Genomic DNA, 22812 nt, shown 5'->3' on the forward strand with positions numbered 1-22812 from the left:
GCTGAGGAGGCTGTCGATATGCAACATGCCATTTTGAGTAATAGAAAGAGGAGGATCGATAGATTTTAAGCTTGAATGTGAACAATAGCAGACGTGTGTATATCAAGAAATTAAGAAATAAAGAAATTAAATAAAAGGCCTACTACAACCTCAGAAGTGGGATAAAGTACACTAATTTTTCAAATTAAATAAAATGAATTTAAGCATAGACGAAGTGTCTGTGGTGCAGTTAAAGAATTGGCTAGCTGCATTGGGATTGTCGACTCAAGGGTGCAAGACTGAACTTGTCGCTCGCCTCAATGGCGTGCCCGCAAATTTGCGCGGCAGCGCCCCCGAATTGGAACAGGGAGAGGAGGAGTCAGATCAAACTGGAGTATCGCAGACAGTGCAAATGCAACAGGAGGAAATAGACAGGAATGAAAATATTTTGCGAGAGCTAAGTGAGCAGATCGACGCAGCAAAGAAGCAGCTAAAAAATTTTCACACACGACAATTGGACAGAGAAGGCAATAGCAAGCGTGCCGAAATTAGCGCAAATGGCGTCGGTGCAGAAGTTGAATACGAAGAACGCGCGACTGACGCGCGCCAAAAGGGCGCCGGTGAAAATTGTGTAATAAATACAACGCACAATGAGGAAGTGATGTCAATGATGTTTAAATTAGCTAAAGAAATTATGGTGGAATTCACTGGGGAGGAGTCTATTAGCAACTGGATAGCGCAATTGAATAATGTATCTCAATTATATCAACTAACGGACACGCAAAAAAAGTTGCTATGCATGGCCAAATTAAAAGGGAAAGCCATGCAATGGATACATGAGGATTCATCGAGGATTGTGCAGCCGTTGGGCACACTATTGGATGGATTGGCAGCAGCATTCGGAAGCAAGATATCCAAGGCCGAAATGCGTCGCAAGTTTGGGGCACGTATATGGAGTGTCGATGAGAAGTTTACTCAGTATTACGAAGAGAAAATACGTTTAGCAAGGGAAATTCGTTTAGATGTAGACGAGCTACTGGATGGTCTCATTGAAGGAATCCCAAATGCAGTTTTACGCGCGCAGGCCAGGATACAGTGTTTTGAAGACCCCAGCAAATTGGTAAGGGCTTTTGCAGAGGTGCGTTTACCACTGCAACGATCTACTGGAGGAAAAGAGACAACAGCAGTGGAACCAGGGCTCGATAATGCAATGAAGAGGATGCGTTGCTTCAATTGCAATTATAAGGGGCATTGGGCAAGAGATTGTCAGAAGCCCAAGAGGGAGAAGGGTACGTGCTACCACTGCGGCGCTAAGGATCATATGGTGGCACAATGCACGAAGAGGAAGGATGATATTGGAAACAATTTCGTAAGGTTAATCAGTATACATTTTAAGTCCAAAGATAAAGCCTCAATTATTGCAGAATGCCTCATAGATTCAGGAAGTCCTATTTCGTTTATTAAAAAATCGTGTGTCCCAGCTGGAATAAAACTTAAAGCACACGCAGAAAATTACTTTGGGCTAAATGAAAGCCAGTTAAATGTGATTGGAAAAACATTTGTTCATATTTTCAAGAAGTTTGAGAAAATAAATTTTTGGTTAATAGTTGTGCCTGATGAATCTATGAGGTCTGAAGTAATTTTGGGGAGAGATTTCATGGAAGCTTGCAATTTATATGTTGATCCAATCGCCTTGAGAATGATTTCAGTGGAAAGAGCAGCCGGCACATTAGATAAATCGTTAGAAAATACATTGTTAGGAAACACATCATTAGATAAATCGTTAGAAAATACATTGTTAGGAAACACATCATTAGATAAATCGTTAGAAAATACATTGTTAGGAAACACATCATTAGATAAATCGTTAGAAAATACATTCTTAGGAAACACATCGTTAGATAAATCGTTAGAAAATACATTCTTAGGAAACACATCGTTAGATAAATCGTTAGAAAATACATTCTTAGGAAACACATCATTAGATAAATCGTTAGAAAATACATTGTTAGGAAATACATTAGTAAATAAAGTGTTAGAAAATGAAGAATTAGGAAAGAAGTTAGTAAGTAAATTGTTAGAAAATGAAGAATTAGGAAAGAAGTTAGTAAGTAAATTGTTAGAAAATGAAGAATTAGGAGAGAAGTTAGTAAGTAAATTGTTAGAAAATGAAGAATTAGGAAGGAAGTTAGTAAATAAAGTGTTAGGAAACAAAGACTTAGAAGAGAAATTGTTAGACAAATGGTCAAATAATAAAGAATTAGAAGAAAAATTATTAGACAAAGAAGAGAACGATAGGTCAAAAGAGTGTTTAGAAAAGTCAATGGAAATGAATAGCAAAAGCGTTTTTGACGATAATTTTGAAAACAGCATGCTTCAAATTAATGTGGTAGAAGGAGACAATGAAAAAGAGATATATATTATCGGTGAAAACATTAGTTATGATGTACGGAAAAAACTAATTAGATTGCTGAAAGTGGAATATGTAGATGCTGAAAGGCCAGTGAAACCTAAAAAGAAATGCGAAATGAATATAAGAATTGAGAAAGCAAAACCGTTTAGCTGTTCACCAAGAAGGTTATCATACACTGAAAAGGAAAAATTACAGATAATGTTAGACGAATACCTTAGAAATGGCATCATACAACCTAGTTGCTCAGAGTATGCTTCACCAATAGTATTAGTAAAGAAAAAAACAGGAGATTTAAGAATGTGCGTTGATTTTAGAAAACTCAACAAGATCATGATCAAAGACAATTATCCTTTGCCGTTGATTGATGATTTGTTAGACAGACTAGTGGGGAAGTCTATTTTCACGAAGCTTGACCTTAAGAATGGATATTTTCATGTTTTTGTAGAGAAAGAGTCCGTAAAATACACATCGTTTGTTACGCCGTTAGGACAGTTTGAGTTCTTGAGAATGCCTATGGGATTAAAAACAGCTCCGCAAATTTTTCAGAGGTTCGTTAATGATATATTTGCAGATTTAATAAAGGAAAGCAAGGTAATTGTATATATGGATGATATAATGATTGCCAGCAAAGATGTGTTCGAGCATCTTAAGATACTAGAAGAGGTTTTAAAACGATTAGTAGAGAACAAATTAGAGTTGAGGCTGGATAAATGCGAATTTTTGCAGAACAAGGTTAAATATTTAGGATTTGTAATATCAGAAGATGGCATTAAAGCAGATGATAAGGGATTAGAAGCGGTAAAGAATTTCCCAATACCTAATAAAGTTCAGGCGGTGCAAAGTTTTCTCGGGTTGTGCTCATATTTTAGAAGATTTATAAAAGACTTTTCAACTCTGGCAAAACCGTTGTATGACTTATTGCGGAAAGATAGAAAATTTCAATTTGAAGAAAAGGAACTAAATTGTTTTTTATTCTTGAAGGAGAAATTGTTAGAGGCACCAGTATTAGCGTTGTATAATCATAAAGATGACGTAGAATTGCATTGTGATGCCAGTGCAATGGGATTTGGAGCAGTGCTTTTACAAAAGAAAGAAGACGGAAAACTGCATCCTGTATTTTATTTTTCAAAGCGAACGACAGAAACGGAAGCAAAATATCATAGTTTCGAGCTGGAAACTTTAGCCATTATTAATGCACTTAGGAGATTTAGAATATATTTGCAAGGCAGAAAATTTAAAATAGTAACGGATTGTAATTCTTTAACTTTAACTTTGAATAAAATAGATCTTAACCCTAGAATTGCAAGATGGGCATTGGAAATGCAAGAATTTGATTATGAATTAGTGCACAGGGCTGGAAGTCAAATGCAGCATGTAGATGCATTAAGTAGATATAATAATACAATTATGGTAACAGAAGCAAATAGTTTTGAGACTAATTTAATTATTTGCCAGACAAAAGATGCAAAGTTACAAGAAATTAGAAAATTGTTAGAGAAACAAGAGCATAAATTATTTGAAATGAGAAATGGTGTTATATTTAGGAAGACAAATGATGATAGACTATTATTTTATGTACCAGAAAAGATGGAAGAACATGTATTGTACAAATATCACAATGAATTAGGGCACGTTGGAAGGGACAAGATGCTTAATGCAATAAGTAAATCATATTGGTTTCCCAATATGAAAAAGAAAATTTTAGAACATATTGAAAATTGTTTGCAATGCATAGCATTCTCGCCTAGAACGGGCAAAGCAGAAGGGTTGCTGCATAGCATTCCAAAGGGGAATAAACCGTTCCAAATAATTCATATTGACCATTATGGACCAGTGGATAACGGCAGATCAAAGAAATACATTTTTGCAGTAGTAGATGGGTTTACAAAGTTTGTCAGATTATTCACTACTAAAACAACAAGCACTAAGGAAGTTGTAAAGGCATTGAGAGAATATTTTAGAACATACAGTAAGCCAGAATGTATTATATCAGATAGAGGAAGTTGTTTTACGTCAACGGAGTTTGACCAATTTTTAGAAGAAGCAAAGGTAAAGCATATTAGGATTGCAACGGGATCGCCACAAGCGAATGGTCAGGTGGAGCGAATAAACAGAAGTTTAGGTCCGATGATAGCTAAACTAATAGAAGGTGATAATGGACAGCATTGGGATTCAATAATTGAGAGGGTGGAATATGTTTTGAATAACACTCAACATTGTAGCACCAAGCAATTGCCAAGTGTAATGTTATTCGGAATAGCGCAAAAAGGGGAAATTAGTGATAGTTTAGGAGAGCAATTAGAGAAAATAATAGGATTAGATAGATGCAGTTCACAGAATTTAGAAGATATTAGAGAACAAGCACAACATTATCAATCTGCATCACAAACACGGAATGAAGAGAACTTTAATAATGCTAGAAAATCTGCAAAAGTATACAAGCCAGGAGATTATGTAATGGTTAAGAATTTTGACAGCACGGTGGGAATATCAAGGAAATTAATACCTAAATCCAAAGGACCATATGTCATAGATAAAGTACTGAAGAACGATAGGTATTTGATAAAAGACGTTGACGGTTTCCAATTATCCAGGAATCCTTATCAAGGCGTTTGGAGTGCAAGCAATATAAGACATTGGATAAAAGCATAAGAGAGATAATAACTTATACTGTAAATATTAATTTCATAACTAGTGTGCAACATTTAATTAATAATTTAATTTTTATAACATGTAAATAGAATATCTGTAAGAATTTTTTTTTGTATCAAACATGTAAACACAATATTATTTTTAGGAAGTTAAGTATCAAATATTATATAAAATTAACAGAGATAGAGGGCTATCTCAGAGTCAGGATGGCCGAATTGTAGCAGGCTACTAGCCTATGTATACTGTAGCTGGTTACTAGCCTATATTATATTAGATTTAAGTTAACAGCATTATGGTTAACCATCGATAGATACACATCTATCGATAGTTAACCATATCGGTGGCTGAGGAGGCTGTCGATATGCAACATGCCATTTTGAGTAATAGAAAGAGGAGGATCGATAGATTTTAAGCTTGAATGTGAACAATAGCAGACGTGTGTATATCAAGAAATTAAGAAATAAAGAAATTAAATAAAAGGCCTACTACAAGCACTAATTGATGAGATTTGTTGTTTATATATCTATTTTGATTAAAAAATTTTCAGAATTTGTGAAAATTTTCAAAAAAAATGGGTCGTGAAAAGCATTACACCACCGAACAACCCAATCTCATCAAAAAGTTGATTTCGGCTCAAAATGTTCACAGGAAAGTTGGTCATTTGATGGGTTGTTCAAATAAAATGATCCACAATGCATTATTCCATTAAAAAAAATGATGAAAAGCGCGGATTGCGTTGAGTTGTGACCCAAAATCATGTCACTCGTCTCATTTACGAGAGTAAAAGGATCCTTTTAAGCCGGCTACTCAACTGAAAAAGGACCTAAACATATCAGCAATGGACCAAACAGTATGGAAATATTTAAGACATCACGATTTGAACACTTTCCGTTCAAGAAAAGTACCATATTTGAATATAAAACACATTTCCAAACGGATGCCGTTTGCAAAAAAGCAGTCTCATACTAATGCACTTGATCCGCCATGTTTAAGGGTTTTTTTTGTATATCTAGGACCGAATTCTAAGTTCTGTGGATGTCTCACCTAGGACCGCGATCCTTTTCCACTAAAAATTAGCATCTTACTTTCATTATTCAAAAGTATGTTTCTCCATTCCTGCGTAGACCAATTTTTGTGTTTCCCTTGCAAGCGGCATCCGTTTGGAAATGTGTTTTATATTCAAATATGGTACTTTTCTTGAACGGAAAGTGTTCAAATCGTGATGTCTTAAATATTTCCATACTGTTTGGTCCATTGCTGATATGTTTAGGTCCTTTTTCAGTTGAGTAGCCGGCTTAAAAGGATCCTTTTACTCTCGTAAATGAGACGAGTGACATGATTTTGGGTCACAACTCAACGCAATCCGCGCTTTTCATCATTTTTTTTAATGGAATAATGCATTGTGGATCATTTTATTTGAACAACCCATCAAATGACCAACTTTCCTGTGAACATTTTGAGCCGAAATCAACTTTTTGATGAGATTGGGTTGTTCGGTGGTGTAATGCTTTTCACGACCCATTTTTTTTGAAAATTTTCACAAATTCTGAAAATTTTTTAATCAAAATAGATATATAAACAACAAATCTCATCAATTAGTGCTTTTGAAGATATTCAAATCTGCGAAAAATATAGATTTTCACTCGAAAAGGGTTAGTGGTGCTATTATTTTTTTCGGCATTTTTACGACTTTTTTGAGAATTTTTTGAATTATATAAAAACGATTAATATTTTTCGGATAATTCTTGCTTGTTGCGATTATTAATTGTTTTCTGCTTATATACAAGAAAAAATTAGATCAATACATTGATAAATGCACCTAGGAGAACTTCTTAAACTTTGCGTTTGCAAGTGGTGCTATTTTATTTTTCGCAGCTGTATGTATGCACATGTGTATGTCGAGCTCAGATTTATTTAATTTATCACTTTTAATTTATGCTAATTGAAACACAATTCCATGTAATATGAATTAAAGTTGATTTACGACTATTGCAATTGCGCAGGAACTCTTTCCCGGTGCTGTGTGGGGCACTTTTGCATTTTGAATATGTTGTGGCTTAGCTTTGGCTTACACTTGGCCCCCATTTCGTAATTTTCGTATATCGTGCTATCAGCTCTCAGTTGAATTGGTTTGTGCTTCGATTCATGTTTGATGGCGAATTGGAGCTGAGAGCTCGCAATAATTGGGCTGCAGCTGTGATATTCTGCAGCACAGACATCTTTTGAGCCTAGATACAGCTCGTGCTCTCTTTCTCTCTCTCTCTCTCTCTCTCTCCGTCGGTGGCTAACTTATTCTAATGTCAATTGTTGTGCGGTTCACTTTCCATTGCTACGTAGCCTACTTTCAGGCTGTTGTCTGTTGTTGTTGTTGTTGTTGTTGCTGCAGCTGTTGCTCATGTTGCATGTTGCATTCACTTTGCGATTTTAATGAGCATCGCCGCTATTTTCCCGACATTGTTTGCGACTTGGCCTTGTGCCTATTGAGACCTACGCACAGTGGTGCACAATCAGCTACAGCGGGTCTTCAAAAAGGAGAGTTTTCATATTATATATCTCATATATGAAAGCAGGCAATAAAATAATACATTTAAAATGATAACAATTAGTAATTAAATATAAAACAATTTTATATTTTCACATCGTATAGCCTGCATTGCATTATTTCTTTGATAGTTAGAAGCAGAAGCAAATGCTTTGGAAATGTACGGGTTTTGCTTCGCTTTTCATGCAGTTGGTGTCAGTGTGCTGTCGCGCATTCTGTTCTCCCTCTGTTCGTGCACTCATTAGCAGGTCAAGCCTCGAGGCGTTTCTTTTCGCTGTCCGCTCGCTCCCCCAGCACCCAATCAGCGCCCAGATGCGCGCAGCCCTTTGGAGCCCCATGCGCGCAGCTCTATCGCTTTAAATTGTTACCAGTCATCTTTTGGGGCCATTCGATGGGGCGCCTCCTCCTCTCGCCGCCGCGCTCCCTGCAGCCAGCGAGCACGTTGACAAAAGCAAAAGTGTCGAGCTGTGAGAAGACTGGGTGCTTCTTTCTATTTCCATTATAATTTCCATGGCCATGTGCCTTGCCACGCACAGTCCACCGCCCACCGCCCAACACCCATCCTCCACCCTCATCTGGGGGCACGCTTCAGTGGCTCCTTTTGCGGCTGGTTCATTGTGTGCGTGTGTGTCGCTGATAGCGCAAAACTGCCAGATGATTATCGCAGGGCCGAACGTTTTTTGTCAACTTTATAAACGAGCTTGCAGCACGCAGCATGCAGTAAGAGGCACGAGTCACGTTCGCACTCACACACAGAGAAAGAGAGAGAGAGAGAGAGAGAGAGAGGCAGACCCAGGCTTAACCCTTGCCAAGAACCTGCTCAGCCAACTGGTCAGTGTACGTGTGTGTGTGTGTATGTGTGTGTGTGCACTTTGCCTCATTTTGTTTGACTTGTGCTTTTCTTAACAGCTGCCCCCATGCCCTGCAGGGTGCTGAGGGTCTGCTGCTCGGCTGCTGTTAATTGGCTGCCACAATTTGACTTTTTGCGCCTATCAGCACACAAAATCAAAGGCGAAGGCAATGGCAAAGGCAAAGCCAAAGCCAAAGGCAAAGGCAAAGGCAAAGCCAGAGCGAACGCCAGTAGACAAGAGCCATTGTCTCGCCCCACTGATGAACATCATCATTGGCACGCCCACTGCACGCCCCAAGTTTTCGTGGTGCGTGACTATCGAGCTGTGGCCCAGTTTTGCATACGAAATTGAAAATTTTCCCTTATTGTTTGTCTAGCCACGGCCAGGCAATGACAGGCACACCCACACCCACATTCACGCCCACATTTTTGGCCAATTCTGCAGAGGTCCTCGCTTTATTTTGTGTGCAAGTCTTCAAAAGTTGAGCCCTCTTGATTGCCGACGCTGTCGAAGCTGTCCGCCGTCCACTGGGAGTTGACTTCTGCTTCACTTTTTCCAGCTTCCAGCTTTTCCCCAATGCCAAACTTTGGTTTGGCTGCACTTCCCGCCGCCATATGTTGCACTGCTCTGCATCCATGTGCGGTCCTTTAACGCTTTATGCGCACATTCAACGTTCATACAGCCCGTGGGAGTCCCTTCCAGCAACAACAACAACAAAGCTACTACTAATATAATTTCCGAGCACACGTCCCATTCAGCGACACATTTCCAGTGGGCGGAGCAATCAGCCGCCCTAGCTGCGCAGCGGCCGCCTCTCTAGTTTAGTGTAATTTGAATAACTTTTAAAGCCTCCGAAGTTAACAAACTCATACACCCATACACACACACACACATACAGACACACATACATAGACCAATAAAAAACAAATGGCAAAAAAAAGTCAAGAAGCTTTATTTTTTGATTACTTTTTTTTTTTTTTTTTTTGGCTTGGCTTCATTTTTCGCTTTTTGCACTTTACAACGAATTACAGAAGCTGTGTGTGTATGTGGGTTGCATTATAAACTTATCATAACATTAAGCTTGCCGCTATTCAAGCCACAAATTTTAATGTGCTGTGCAGTGAAGGCGGCTCCAGTCAAAGCATTGAAAAAACTCCAAAGAATGCTCCAACGGGATAGCCGACGATTTAAGACTCTATTCTAGTTAAGGAGATGACACATATTCTGGCAATATAATTGATATTGGATAGATTTATCTATACCAGATATGATCATAAAATCATACTCACTATGGTACTAATACTCTCAAAGATTGTCTGTGGATCTAGCCGCCTCTGTCGACCATTGATGCTGCCCTTGCAAAGCCACATAGCTATGCCCTATGCTATGACCCTGATCAAGATTACATATTTTAATTAGCATTAAGCTAAATTTGGATTCACTAGATTTCTATTCACAATAGATGTGTCGTGCTTAAGTGAGAAACAAATCTGAATAATATCTTCTGAAATGACTGCAAAACTTAATACAAATATTCGGGCTAAAAATAAATAAAGTCAACTTTGGGCTCCATAGGAAAGTTGTACACAAAATTTGATATCAAATTGATTGCGTCAGACGAGAATAGCTTGAAAGAAAATTTCAACAAAGGATATTTGTGACTCGAAAAGTTTGGATTTTTATTATACAAAAACTCATTTGGCTCCATTGTGCGTCGCATTATTAAATCACAAGAGCTGCAGGTGTGCAATCTATATATGTATATATATAGTGTGTGTGTGTTAGATATGTGTGTGCATAGTGTGCAGCATGTGTGAAGCCGTAAAACTTAATAAAAGCCAAAAAGCCATCCAGGCCGTATGTGATATATAGATATCCTATAAAGTATTGAGGCAAAGCTGAAGCAATTCACCTTCAGGTATCAGACGAAAGGCTTGATTGATCGGGTCTAGAGTTGGGTTGAAACGTCTATTTCTTGAGAAAAAAGTGAGTGTAGTTAAAGCTGACTGTAATTCAGCTTGGACGGGCAATGGAGCTACCCAAGTCGTGAGTGCTTCCAGGGTGTGGCAAGTGACGCAGCACACAAGTTGCACACACAGCACACAGCACGAAATGTTGAGAGGGCAGCGAAACGAAACGGAACGGAACGGTACGGCATGGCACGGCACAAAATGAAATGAAACGAGTGGCAGGTAACAATATCAAGCGACACGACACGAGCTGCGGGGCGAGTCGAAAGCAGTCGCGTTGACATTTTCTCAACTTAATTAATTTTCAGCTACCCCAACTAATACACACTGCACACACACTGCACACACACACACGGGCGCGTACGTAATGTGCACACACACTCTAGGGTCTGCTGGCATTTTGTTTAGATTTCGCTTTACACTTGGCGCTTGATTAAATTTAAAAGTCAACGCCGATGCTAAGAGCTCCGCATTTGCGAGTGCCAGCATAAATATTTCAATTTCAATTAATATAAACATTTTCGCAAGTTCTATTCATTCTATTATTCCTTTTTCGTCTGTCAAGTGTTTGCCCACTAGATAAACACTAGACATCACAATACGGCAAACGCAGGCCACATCATCATCATCATCATTCAAACACATGCGTTAAATATTAGTATATAGTTACATATATATGTACATATATAAGTATATGAAATTTGATATAATAATACTTTAGGTAAGAAGCCAATTGGTAAAGTCGTTTGGATTATCCTGCAGTAGAAAAGAGGTCAGAGAAGAAAAAGACGGATGAGAGAAGAACGAAGAAATAATAAAGAAGATAGAAAAATAAAGGGAGACAAGGGAGGCTGATAAGCGACAACAGAGAAATTAAAACAATGAAGACGGTAAAAGAATAAGAAGAAAAAAGACCGGGAAAAAATGGAGACAAACGAAAATAGCGACAAAAGCAGCTAAATGAGAAACCAGAAAAAAAGATTTATAAAGCAAAAGCAGAGAGATGAAAGATAAACGAATATAGAACAGACCAATCGGGTGAGAGACTTGAGAACGTTGAGAACAACGATATAAGAAGTGATATGAGATATGAAAAGGGAGGATAGAAGAGATAGACAGAAGTGACAGAAGAGAAGAGATGTTAGATGATCAGCTACTGAATCATTGTTCATTTGAGATGCGCTTCAGATCATGTAAAAATTGTCTTCGAATGTTGATATATGTACATACACGTGTATACATATATGTATTTGGATATAGCATATAGCTAACATTTCTTTTTGGCATGCATACTCGTGTGTACCATACGCAGTACGAGTTTGCTTATTTTTTCGATAACTCATCGGATAACTTTTTTATCGAGAATAATCGAAAAATTGATTTTGTTTTTTTTTTTTTCAGTATAATTTGAACACTTTCAGACCTGGAGTCTTCAAATTTGCAAATACAAAGATTTTGTAATTTACAGATTTTGGATACCACGCCCCATTCGCCCCCAATTTCTAAAAAATTCATTCATAGAGACTTGTGCTTTGGAACGCACACACATTTTAGCCATATGATTATGCTCTGAAAGTTTCATTAAGATCGTATGTCTACAAAAGAAATTATTCAACAAATAAATTCTCATAATATTGCCCACACTGCAGCGCAGCCCAAGCGCAGTCGCTGCTTACTGCGCAGTTAGCAGAGCGCGTTGGATGCATGTGTATGTATGTGTGCATTGAAGAAGTGCAGAATGATTAGAATATCAGCTTGGAGGGTTCAGGGTATTTCCCAGTCGAGCAGTCTCGACTGGACCCTCCTAACTTGTTTTATAAAGAACAAAATATTATTTATTTACTTAAGAATTAAAGCAAACTAATGCAGTAAAGCTACTGGCTATTAGGCCTACGTCCTATCTGTCATCGACCACGCCTACTTTCATATACCAACTTTACTTGTATGCATGTGTACATAAACATTTAAAAGATACCCCCACACACATACACACAGCTATTATTTGCAAATAATACCAATTAACGTAAAAATAATTGCGCGATTCTTTCGTGTGTATGTACGCCTTTGGATTGGACTTGGGTAATTATTAAAGTTGAGATCGAAGTAGTGCTTCATTTAAGAACACTCGGCGCATTATTTGCTGAACAAATATTTTGCTCAGTTGTTGTTCCTTTAAGTCAGCTGAGGGCTTGGGTTGATTTATTCTCGTTTTTCGATCAACTTGAACAAAAGTTGAAGCCGCACTCTGCCGGTTGCGCTTCAGCGACTCGAAATGAGTGGGTAAACTATCAATGGGCGTGTGGGCGCATGGGCGTGACACGCCCACATCTATGCGGGTCTGGCATGAAAGCGAGAAGTCGCGAGGCAATGGATACTGGCTTAAACATTTGCCTGTTTTTACTCATACAATATAACCCATACACATACATAAGTACACACACACACACACAAAGGGCGAAAATTGCCGCTAGTTTTTGTTATTATTTGGCGTAGATATTAGCTGTTAGTGCTCAAATTCACGAGGGTCGCTAATGGAGTTGTGGGGGAATGCAAGCATACCTTGTCGAATGAGTTCCATTTGCATATGAGACTTGAGTTGGCTTTAGCTATGAAAAATGCATTTTTAATGGATTGATGTGGCTGTAACTCTAGACAGTCAGCAATTCACTCAGCTATCATCATTTCAGGGAGTATATGGATACTAAATAATTATATAATATAAATGAATATGCTCTATAAACAGTTCTATCATCACTTGCTCAAAATTTCAATTACTTATTCATTTTGGAGACTTTGCAATTCAATTTGTATTGCTATGCCTTAATCTTCCATTAACGCTTGGTCTAACTGCTCGGATAGCCCTAGCGCATCTGCAGCTGCGCGTGCTTCAGGCTGGCGGGCACAGACGCTGCGTCGCTCCAGACTCGTTCCCGGATCTCCTGCCGCTGCGTTTAGCGGGCTGGCAGCTCGCGGCGCTCGCTTGTGCAGGACGCAAGTCATAAAGCTGGCGCGTTCGTTGGCTCGTTTTGGCGGACTTTCTTCTGCCCGGCATAATAAAGTTTGGCTCGGTGCAAAGCGAGTTTTCTTTTTCGCTAACGCTTGCAGCTACAAAATGATAGCACTCGGAGGGTCGACTGGGCGACTCAGTGGCGTGAGCTGAGGGGCTGTCGCGCAGGCAGGGCAACGTTTGTTTCGTCATCATTTCATTTCTTAGTCAAAGCAGCAGGCAAGCGGAAGCTATTATTTGCCATGCAACTAACTAAAAGGCAGAAATTACAAAGTGCGCTCAGACAGAAATTAGTTGAAGAAAAACGACAACAAAGCCACAGCCCTGCGCGAGCTGGAGGGAGGCGAAACAGACGGAGACTGGAACGAATTTTCCATGTCCAGCAAGCGGGTAAAGTTGAAATTGCACTCAAGCCAGGTCCAGGCCAAAGCAATGCAGGCGCATCATCCATACGCCTCGTTAGCCGTTGCCGGCCATTGGATGGCGTTACGCATACACTGCGTAAGCTGCTGCAGACGCAAAGCTGATTATATAAATTAGACGCGTTGCCTCTTCCTCTGGCTCCATTACGTATACGCCCGTGGCTAGCCGATTGTACCAATCTGATATACACCAGAACAGATTTGAACCTGAAACTTATTACTCCGGCCTCTGCCGCTGCCCCCTGTTTCTGTCTCTGTCTATTGTCCTCTCAGACTCATACTGTGCAGCTCACTGCTGGGCCGCCTGCATTACGCATACGCCGCGTTGCCAATTGCCTATAAATTTTTAAGATGTCGCGCTTAATAGAAAATCCATAAATTGCCAGCGCGAGGCGGCGACACAACACTCGAGCAGACAACGAACCCAAGCAATGAGGCAAAGTACTTCCTCTCCTCCTCCTGCTGCTTCCCCCGTCAGTTGCTGCTGCTGCTGCTCAGGCTCGTTGTCATATCGAAAATCAAACAGCTATTGAACTTTGCTATTGGGTTCTTTGCTGGCAGCTAACAAGTTGCCGTTGCCGTTGCCGTGGTGTTTGTTGCATGTTGCTGTTGCATGTTGCTGCTGCTGTTGTAATCCACTTAAAGTCTTTGCCAGTGTGCAACCGTATCGGCATGCAGACTGCTTTGTATCCAGTGGCAGCAGCTGCCAAGCGATTTGCATAATGTCATATAGAAAAGTAGCAAACGAAAGAGAGGATGGGAGAGACAGAAAGAAGTAGGTAGAGAGAGAGCTGGGCAGCTACTTGCATAGCTCAGCTGCAGTTTAGCTCTGCTCAACAGCAAACTGGGAACCGGCAACAATGGACAAGAGATCTCTGCTCCCTGCTCCAGCTCCTGCTCCTTCTCCTGCTCCTCTGGCCAAGGCATTGTCTCCGCTTGACTCCAGAGCCTCGAGTCAGGCTGCCTTCCACACTGTTGGACCTTACTGCACCCTGCAGCTTATTTATAAATATTTTATGGCATTTTATTTACTAATAGAGTCTTTATGAAGTTAGACGAGAGTTCGACATGCCCATCTGCCCATCTGCCCATCTGCCTGCCCTTCCTTCTGCCCTGTGCTGTCTGCACTAGCTTAAATACTCGAACATAAATCATGCAACGTTTTCGGTTTTGCATTTTGGTTACATAAACCCAATTAAAGTGTTCGCCACCCATAAATCCATAAATATCATTTAAGCTGCATCAAATTTAAGGCACGGCATTCGAGAGCAGCAGCGGGAATGACCATCCGGAAACCGGGAATTGGTTACTGGTGACTGCCCGCATTTACCGCAGCTGCAGCAGTCTCTCTCCCTCTCTCTCTTTCTCTCTCTTACCAAATCTCTTCATCTCAATCGCAATTGTGGCTAAAAACAACATATAAAAATTGTCAATATGCACTTTGTTTCAATACACTTACCAAAGGCTGGAAAATAAATGCATAGCTGCTGCTCGGATTCAATCGAATGGAAACTAAATATGTATAAGGGCTATTCACTTAATTTCGAATGTATTAATGTATTCTCAAACTCCACTTAGACTTTGTACACATCAGGACTTTTGAGTATCAGCAGTAAATTTATCATTCAAAGTAAGTGTCTTTCAATGATTTTGCTGTCCATAAATGAACTTTAAAATATTTTAGTCTCTTCGGGTTGAATACTGAAGTCTGTCAACTTATCATTTCACATCAGAAAAATGCACTAAATGCACTAATTACACAGCGCAACAAAATTAAGTGAGTAGGAACCACAATTCAAAGTCTTCAATAAGATATTTGACACATCTCCGCCAAGCCTGACCCTTGATTACGAATTTATTTCGAGCAGTGCTATTTTTATACTCCTTCACGAAAGTGAATAAGTATATTGCTTTGGTGCAATGTCCGTCTAGCTGTCCGTCTTGCTGTCCGTCCGCTGTCCGTCCGTTCGTCTGTCCCTCTGCCCGTATGAACGCAGTTTTACAACTAGAACGCTAAAAATTTGCACGTAAGTTGATGTTATGATTCTATAAAGTCTACTGATAACATTATATGTCTACGCTTATTAAGGGCGTGGCAAATCGGACCTGAAGATATAGTGATTTCTTAAACTCTGCTATATTTTGGACACTATCGATGCTAGAGACCCCAAATTTTGTATATATACTCGGGCTGACCACCCAATACGTAAAATATGATATATGTCCGCCCACAGGGGGCGTGGCAAGCCGCAAAAGTTTATATCTCCTAAAGTTTGATAGCTATAAGCTCCAAATATAGTTAGTTATAGTTACTAGTAACCTCCTCTATCGATGACCCGAAAATAAGTATTTGAGCTAAACATAGCTGCAAACGCCCGACTGCAACGTTCTTACTTGTTTATTCCTATAATTGAACTCACTGCAAAAGAGTATTTAAAGTGCGCCTAGTTGGGGTCCCATAAGGCCGTTGTTGCATGCAATAGCAGCCAACACTCTGCGGTAGTTGGGTCAAAAATGTGTATTTAGTTATTAGAGAGCGACACGCGCACTCCAAATATTTAGTGTAATTTATTTACAATATATTCCATGTGGCTGCCAGTCAGCGCCATTGTGGTTGCTGCGGATTAAAGCACTTGACAGGCACTTAACAAAGCAAATGAACGTCGCATCAAACTTTCATTCTTCAATTCAGAGCGAGAGAGAGAGAGAGAGAGAGAGAGTGAGCGAGAGGGATTGCTATTAATTTTTGCGCGTTTTCAAAACTCTTTTCAAACTGTTTAGCAAGAGCTTACATATGTAATTTCTTATCCAATACTGAACAGCTGTCGCTGTGTAACGGCCGTTGAGAGACGAGTGACGAGGGGCGGGTGGCGGGTGGCGGGTGGCGGATGACGGGCGATGGACTGCCATTAGAAAGCATCCCAAGATGCTCGAGTAGCCAAAGTGTCCAACACACTTTTCATCATCAGCCTGTCATAATCGTCTTTATGCCCGGCAACATTTTTCATACGCTTTCAATTTAGCAGTAGCTCCAACTCCAACCCCACTTTAAGCCCAGCGCCAACTGTGACTTAATTAAGGAGATCCATCATTGTGCGGCAAAAGGCTTAGCTGTTTGAGAGAGACAGAAAGACAGACACAGAGAGAGAGAGAGAGAGAGAGGTAGAGCGAGAGAGGCAAAAATAGAGAGGGAACAGCAACAGCTGGCAGGGAAAGAGTTTGGAGAGCTTACAGACAGGTGCCATGTCCACATCCTGACCGCACATGCTGGCGCTCCCACGCATAATGCTTAGGGGCCATTGTTGCCGCTTCATCTGCCGAAATGGGCGTCAATTCATCATTCAATTGTTTGCACCGCCACCTCCTCTCTCTCCTCGCCCTTCCCCTGTTTTGTAGACTGTCCTTGTCCTTGCGAGTGCGTCTTGGTGTCCTTCCGCTACGGATTGAAATACCAGCTTAGTCGCAGAGCCGCATAAATCTCATTGAAAATGATTTAAGACCCCGGTCCGTAAGTTTCCATGCGGACCATAAATAAAATCAGTGAATTCAATTTTATCATAAGATGAAATGCATTTCGTTATGCGTTCTAGGTCATCTGTGCAACGCGTCAGAAAGATGCGATCATGTTTGCTATTAATAGTAAAATAGTTGTGAAGCTCTTTTTTATATGAAAATAATCCCTAAATGAAGTCTATATATGCATTTTCTTGATTCAAAATCGAAGTCGATAGATAATTCATCGAATTCATCAAAATCGAGCTTTGATATCTATTATCGAAATCCATTATCGAGATCTGTCATCAAAATGCGAAATCCAACCAATCTTATCTGGTATAGAAATTCATTTATTTATAAAAATCGAATTTAATTATCGAAATTGTATATTCAAATATATTATCACTGACTAAAGAACACAGAAAATGCAACGCAGAACTGTGCAGCGCTTATATGAATGATTATTATATAAATTTATATAAATAAGAACAATTTTTGGATTTCTTTAAAAAACCATATTGCAGCAGGCCAGTATAATATTTGAGGGACTAGCACTATGATTAACCATCGATATATACACATCTGTCGATGACTGAGGAGGTGAATACTTGGCGTGCCATTACGAGTAATGGCAGAAGAGGTGGATACTTGGCCGCCAAGTCTTATGTGCAAGAGAAGAAGAAGAGAAAGATCGGCAGAGTTAATTAAAAGCTAAGAGAGTTAAGTTTAATTTTAAGAAAACAAGAGATGTGCAAATAAAGTGAAGAAATAAAGGCCTCCTACAATATATTTTTATTATAGCTAATTTATAAGATTAAAAGCTAATTTGTAAGATCACCAATTTTTATATAAACATAAAACAACTTTTATTTGCAGTTTTTATTATAAAAGTATTATTATATTAGTAATATGTATGTATATAGCGTACTTCCACTCTGCTTCACTCTCATTGTTCAATTATATCAATTTGATTGATCAATTCGTACGCTTCTCATAGCAGACGCCTGAATTGGATTTGAGTGTTGTAGAAGTGTTTTATCCTCGTCAATAGGTAATGGAGATTCCTTTGCACAATGTACTTACTGGGAGTCTTGTTTGGTTCATTTCAATTAGTGTGCCAACTAACTGAAGTTTCAATTATGGCTGCTCTTCTGCTAGCTATTTGGTTTGCTTTGGGCTTTGGGGCAGTCTTTTGTCGCACATGGTCACAATCACACACATATAGTCACACACAGTGATATTCTGTAGCCTCACCCTGGCGCACATCCGCTGCCCTGAACATTCAAGTTTTTAATTAACTGCCTTACAAAGATTTGCTTTTCGGAATTTGCTTTTTTTTTTGCATTTGCTTCGTTTTTTCGCCTTTTGGTAGTCAGCTAAATTGTGTGCCCGAGGCGCTTGCCACGAATTGAAATTCCCTTGTTTGCAGCCTGGAATTTAATATGTCTGAATTGCAGGGTCATATTCGGGGCACCAACAGCCCCACAGACTCCAACAGCTGCCCACGCCTCACCAACCCTAGCTCGAACCGGCCTGGCGACATTTGCTAATTAAACTTTTTGTTAAACGCTTTAAACATGTGCCGCCTGCCAATACCCTGCAAAAAAAGCGCCAGCCCCCAGCCAGCCTGTCGGTAATGACAAATGGTTGTCAGTTCGTGAGCAGGCGCCAGCGGCATTGCAGCTGCGCCAGTTGCCATTCGGCTATTGGAGGCGCAGCTCCGCGTCGTGTCGGTGGGGGAAATGCTGAAAATAACTAGAAAATTAAATCGTGCTACGTCAGGAAAAACTAAAGCCAAACTTTATTTTGTTGCCCACCTACATGGACTGGACAGGGGAGAGGGATGGCGGAAAAGGGACTGAACAGGAGAGGTGGGGAAGGGTAGGTGGCATGTGGCAAGTTACAAATGAACTTGGCAGCTGCGTGCAACAGGCGCGGCGAGAGGTTTGGGGCTTCGCTCTTCGCTGTGCAATTAACTGTAAAAATGCTGTCACAATATTTAAAACTTTTAATTGTTTGCTCAATTGCATCAAGAGCAACCACTGCCACATTGGGGCGCCACTTGCTGCAGTGCAACATTTGCGCTTTAAGCAGCCGACTTTAAGCTCAAACTTTTCACCTCGCCCAACGGCTCTCGCCCAGATTCAGATTCCTGTTCTCGTTGTCATCTCAGTTCGCGTTTCGATTGCGTTGCGTTGCGTTTCGTTTCGTTTCGCTTCGCTTCGGCTTGGGCATTTTTTCGCTTTTGCAAAAATAATTCAACATGAATATATCGCATTTCATGGAGTCATACATCACACAGCGGCAGACAACATGCGGCTGTCGCTGTGAGCGTCAGGGCGTGCCTGCTTTGGGGAGCGAGCGAAGCTTGGGGCAGTGGGGGACAGCGATGGGCAGCGGGGAGGCACCGGGGCGAGTGACAGGCACTAACATAAACCACAATAATATCCAAAGTCATGAAGAAAGTAACCAAGTGTGAATTTTCGGTTTATGCCTCGCGAAACAGCGCGCGGCAGTCCGGGTTTTATGTGCACCCTACCTCATTCCGATGAGGCCTGGGCACTTTTATAGCTTATGTAATTGTTGGTGATACATTTCGTACTACTTCAAGCAGATGAGTAGCAAAATCATTTGAGAGGAAGAAAGCGCTGACATCAGTAGCCTCTTTCCGGCAATTGACATTGAGAGCGCCCAGGATATTTAAGTATAAGTCAAGTAGCTGACATATTCCCAACTAATCGTTTCTAGCCTTACTTTGTTGGGTACAAACTTTTTCGTACCCAATGCGCTGGAATTATACTCCAATTGAAAGTCAAGGGAAATTCGTAGATGTTGTAACTATCACATAGATATGATATATTCTCCTATCATGTTGAATATCGATACATATCACATTGCTATAGACGATATTTTCAATAAATTTCTATTTATTTGTCATGGATCAAATCAACAAGTTAATGCCTAATAAGATTTAAGTATTTCGCCCTGCAAATGCTAATAAACTCAGATAAGCATTTCATTCGAAATTAATCTGTCACTCGATCACCTAATCTTTTGAGCTATTTAAATCGATTAGAGGAGATTTCAGTGAAATCGCAGCTTAGCAGCTGAATTATTGTCGAAGGCAGTTTCATCTGTTGCTCCATAAAGCCACTAAAACTTGACTTCCATCTAAACCAACTTCCTACTAAGAGATTCAACAATCGGATCCTCACAGAGGCAGCTTGTATTGAGCGATTCAGTTTTGTTGATTTTGTTGTATTCACCATTTTATCTGATCATCTTATCTGATCTTATCGTATTCTCTCTCCGCTCTCAAAATATGTCCGTCTCCCTCTTTCATTGTGGTAGCTCATTACAGGTTTCCTGCTGGCCGGCTTGCACGACATTGCACTGCGCCATTCTCCATCTCTCTCCCGCACTGTGTGCTTTTCTTTTTATGTTGTGTTTCGTTCTGTTTTCTGGTTGCCCCTTGCAGTTGTTTTAGCTGAAGTTTCCGTTTCGCGGCCAGTTTACTTTGCTTCTTTTTATACTTGTGTGATTCTTTCACTGCACACACACACACACACACACTCACACACACACAGTGTGTTGCAACAAAACATTTACGACGTCATCGTTTCACAATTTTCGTCCAGTTTTGTGTTGTATTTTAAAATAAAAATTTGTTCCTTTGGCTGGTGCTGCCGCTGTGCCGTGTGCGTTCACTCCCACAGCTCTGCGAAGCGAGAAAGAGCGCTAAAGTTTGGGGCAAAAAGTGGGCAAAAGCTTGTGTCATTTATCATGCATTTCCACTTTTGGCTTCCGTCGTGCCGTCCGTCCAGGACATGGCCCAGCACAGACGAAAGCGGATGGACAACTGCGCGTCGAGTGGGAGCGGCGGAACAGCAGAGTCCGGAGGCAGGGGCAAAAACATGATCAGAAGCAGCTCAAATGATGTGTGTGCCCTGCTCTTGCCACAGGCCAACAAAAATAAAAAAATAGAGAATAAAGAAAAACGAAAAACCGAAACACACACAAAACACATTTCAGTGTCAGTTCCACTTGCATTCTTCTTTTTGGCCTGTCCAATGCCTCCGTATTCCAGCTGCAACTCCACTCTTTGCCGCCTGTCAAGGCTCTGGCCATGACTCGGGCTCTGCTGGCTCAGGGGGCGATTGCAGCATGCTATGGGACAAATGAAGCGCTCCACAAATCATCGACAGACGCCCAATTTATGCGTTTGCGTTTGGCCAACAATGCTCTTTTCATTTTCATATTCATTTGCTGCGAAGTTTCCCCTCTTCGCTCTACACCTCTGCGCTTTATGCCGAAACATGCAAAATAAATACCAAATATAAAATAAAAATGGTCGAAAATCGAGAAGGAAACTCTCAAAAGTATGCCCCACAATTCATTTGCAGCAGATAAACATTTCTTCTGTTTGAGTTGCAGTTTGAGTTGGCGCCAGAATTTTAATGAATTCCCATTCTGACTCATAGAGCATTTGATAATGTTCTTTTCGTATAGTTCGCTGAAGAGCTGTAATCATATGCTATGGATAGGAATCATGAGTCCCTGTTTTGAAGCTATGTACGTCTACATTTGCCGAATTTAAAATTTGAACTGACCTCTTTATTCCCATAAAATACTAGTCTTATATACTTAACATGTGAATCTTAATACAAGTGCAAGATGTTCAGTCACGTCTCCCTTTTTGGATTGCTTAAGCTATTGCTAGGCTCGGATTGCACTTTTATCAGCCGCTCGTCAGTCGCTGCAACTGGGGGATGGGATGACGGCAGATAACGCGCAGACTATCGAGTATTATATAATTGCAGGCTATCGAATATTCCAATACATCTAATACAAGTGTTCGTTGTGGCTAGGATATGCCATAGTGTCATTTATGTATGTGTTAGCTCAAATATTGAGCTGAGGTGCAGCTTCCAGATTGTTGCAGGCCTCAACAGAGTCAAGTGTATTTATCATTTGCATCATTTTGCCATTTGTCTTACATTATTTGTTCAATCACTGATTATTTGTGGCAAGATGGGCGTGGTGCCCTGTTGAGGCTACTGAGGGCGCTGGGAGGTTGTCTTTCGCCGGTTTTGACACTTGAAATAACAAATGTGGCTGTTGGCGCAGTTGCCATATCCACCGGAATCGGGGTGGGCGATGGGCGTATGTGGGCGTGTCGCCTGTATGCGGCAAGTCGAGTAATGCTAAGTGAAGGAGAGCGGTGCGGGATAAACTGCGCCAAACAAATGCGTCGCCACTGGGTCTGCACGTCTGCTTCTCCTGTCCCGTCTCCGTCCCTCGTCTCCAGTCTGCCGTCTGCCGTCTGTCGGCTTCTGTCTGCCATCTGCCAGTTGCCATCTGGTGTGTGCGTCAGCGTCCTCTGGCGAGCAGCCCGGCGTTTGGCTCTGCTTCTGCGTTGCGACGCAAAGAACCGCAATGAACTTGAGCCCAGCTGTCAATGTGATTAATAAACTTGGCTTG

General features: G+C 40.6%; 1 protein-coding gene across 5 annotated transcripts in view; it reads left to right on the plus strand.

Moving 5' to 3' along the window:
* Mnr (Membrane-bound Notch regulator) overlaps positions 1-22812 on the plus strand; it is a 108127-nt gene that overhangs the window by 77658 nt on the left and 7657 nt on the right. The window lies entirely within an intron of this gene.

Source organism: Drosophila arizonae, chromosome X (genome assembly GCF_054131065.1).
Source record: "Drosophila arizonae isolate 15081-1271.41 chromosome X, UAZ_ARI_1.0, whole genome shotgun sequence".
In the NCBI taxonomy this organism is placed as follows: Eukaryota; Metazoa; Arthropoda; class Insecta; order Diptera; family Drosophilidae; genus Drosophila; species Drosophila arizonae.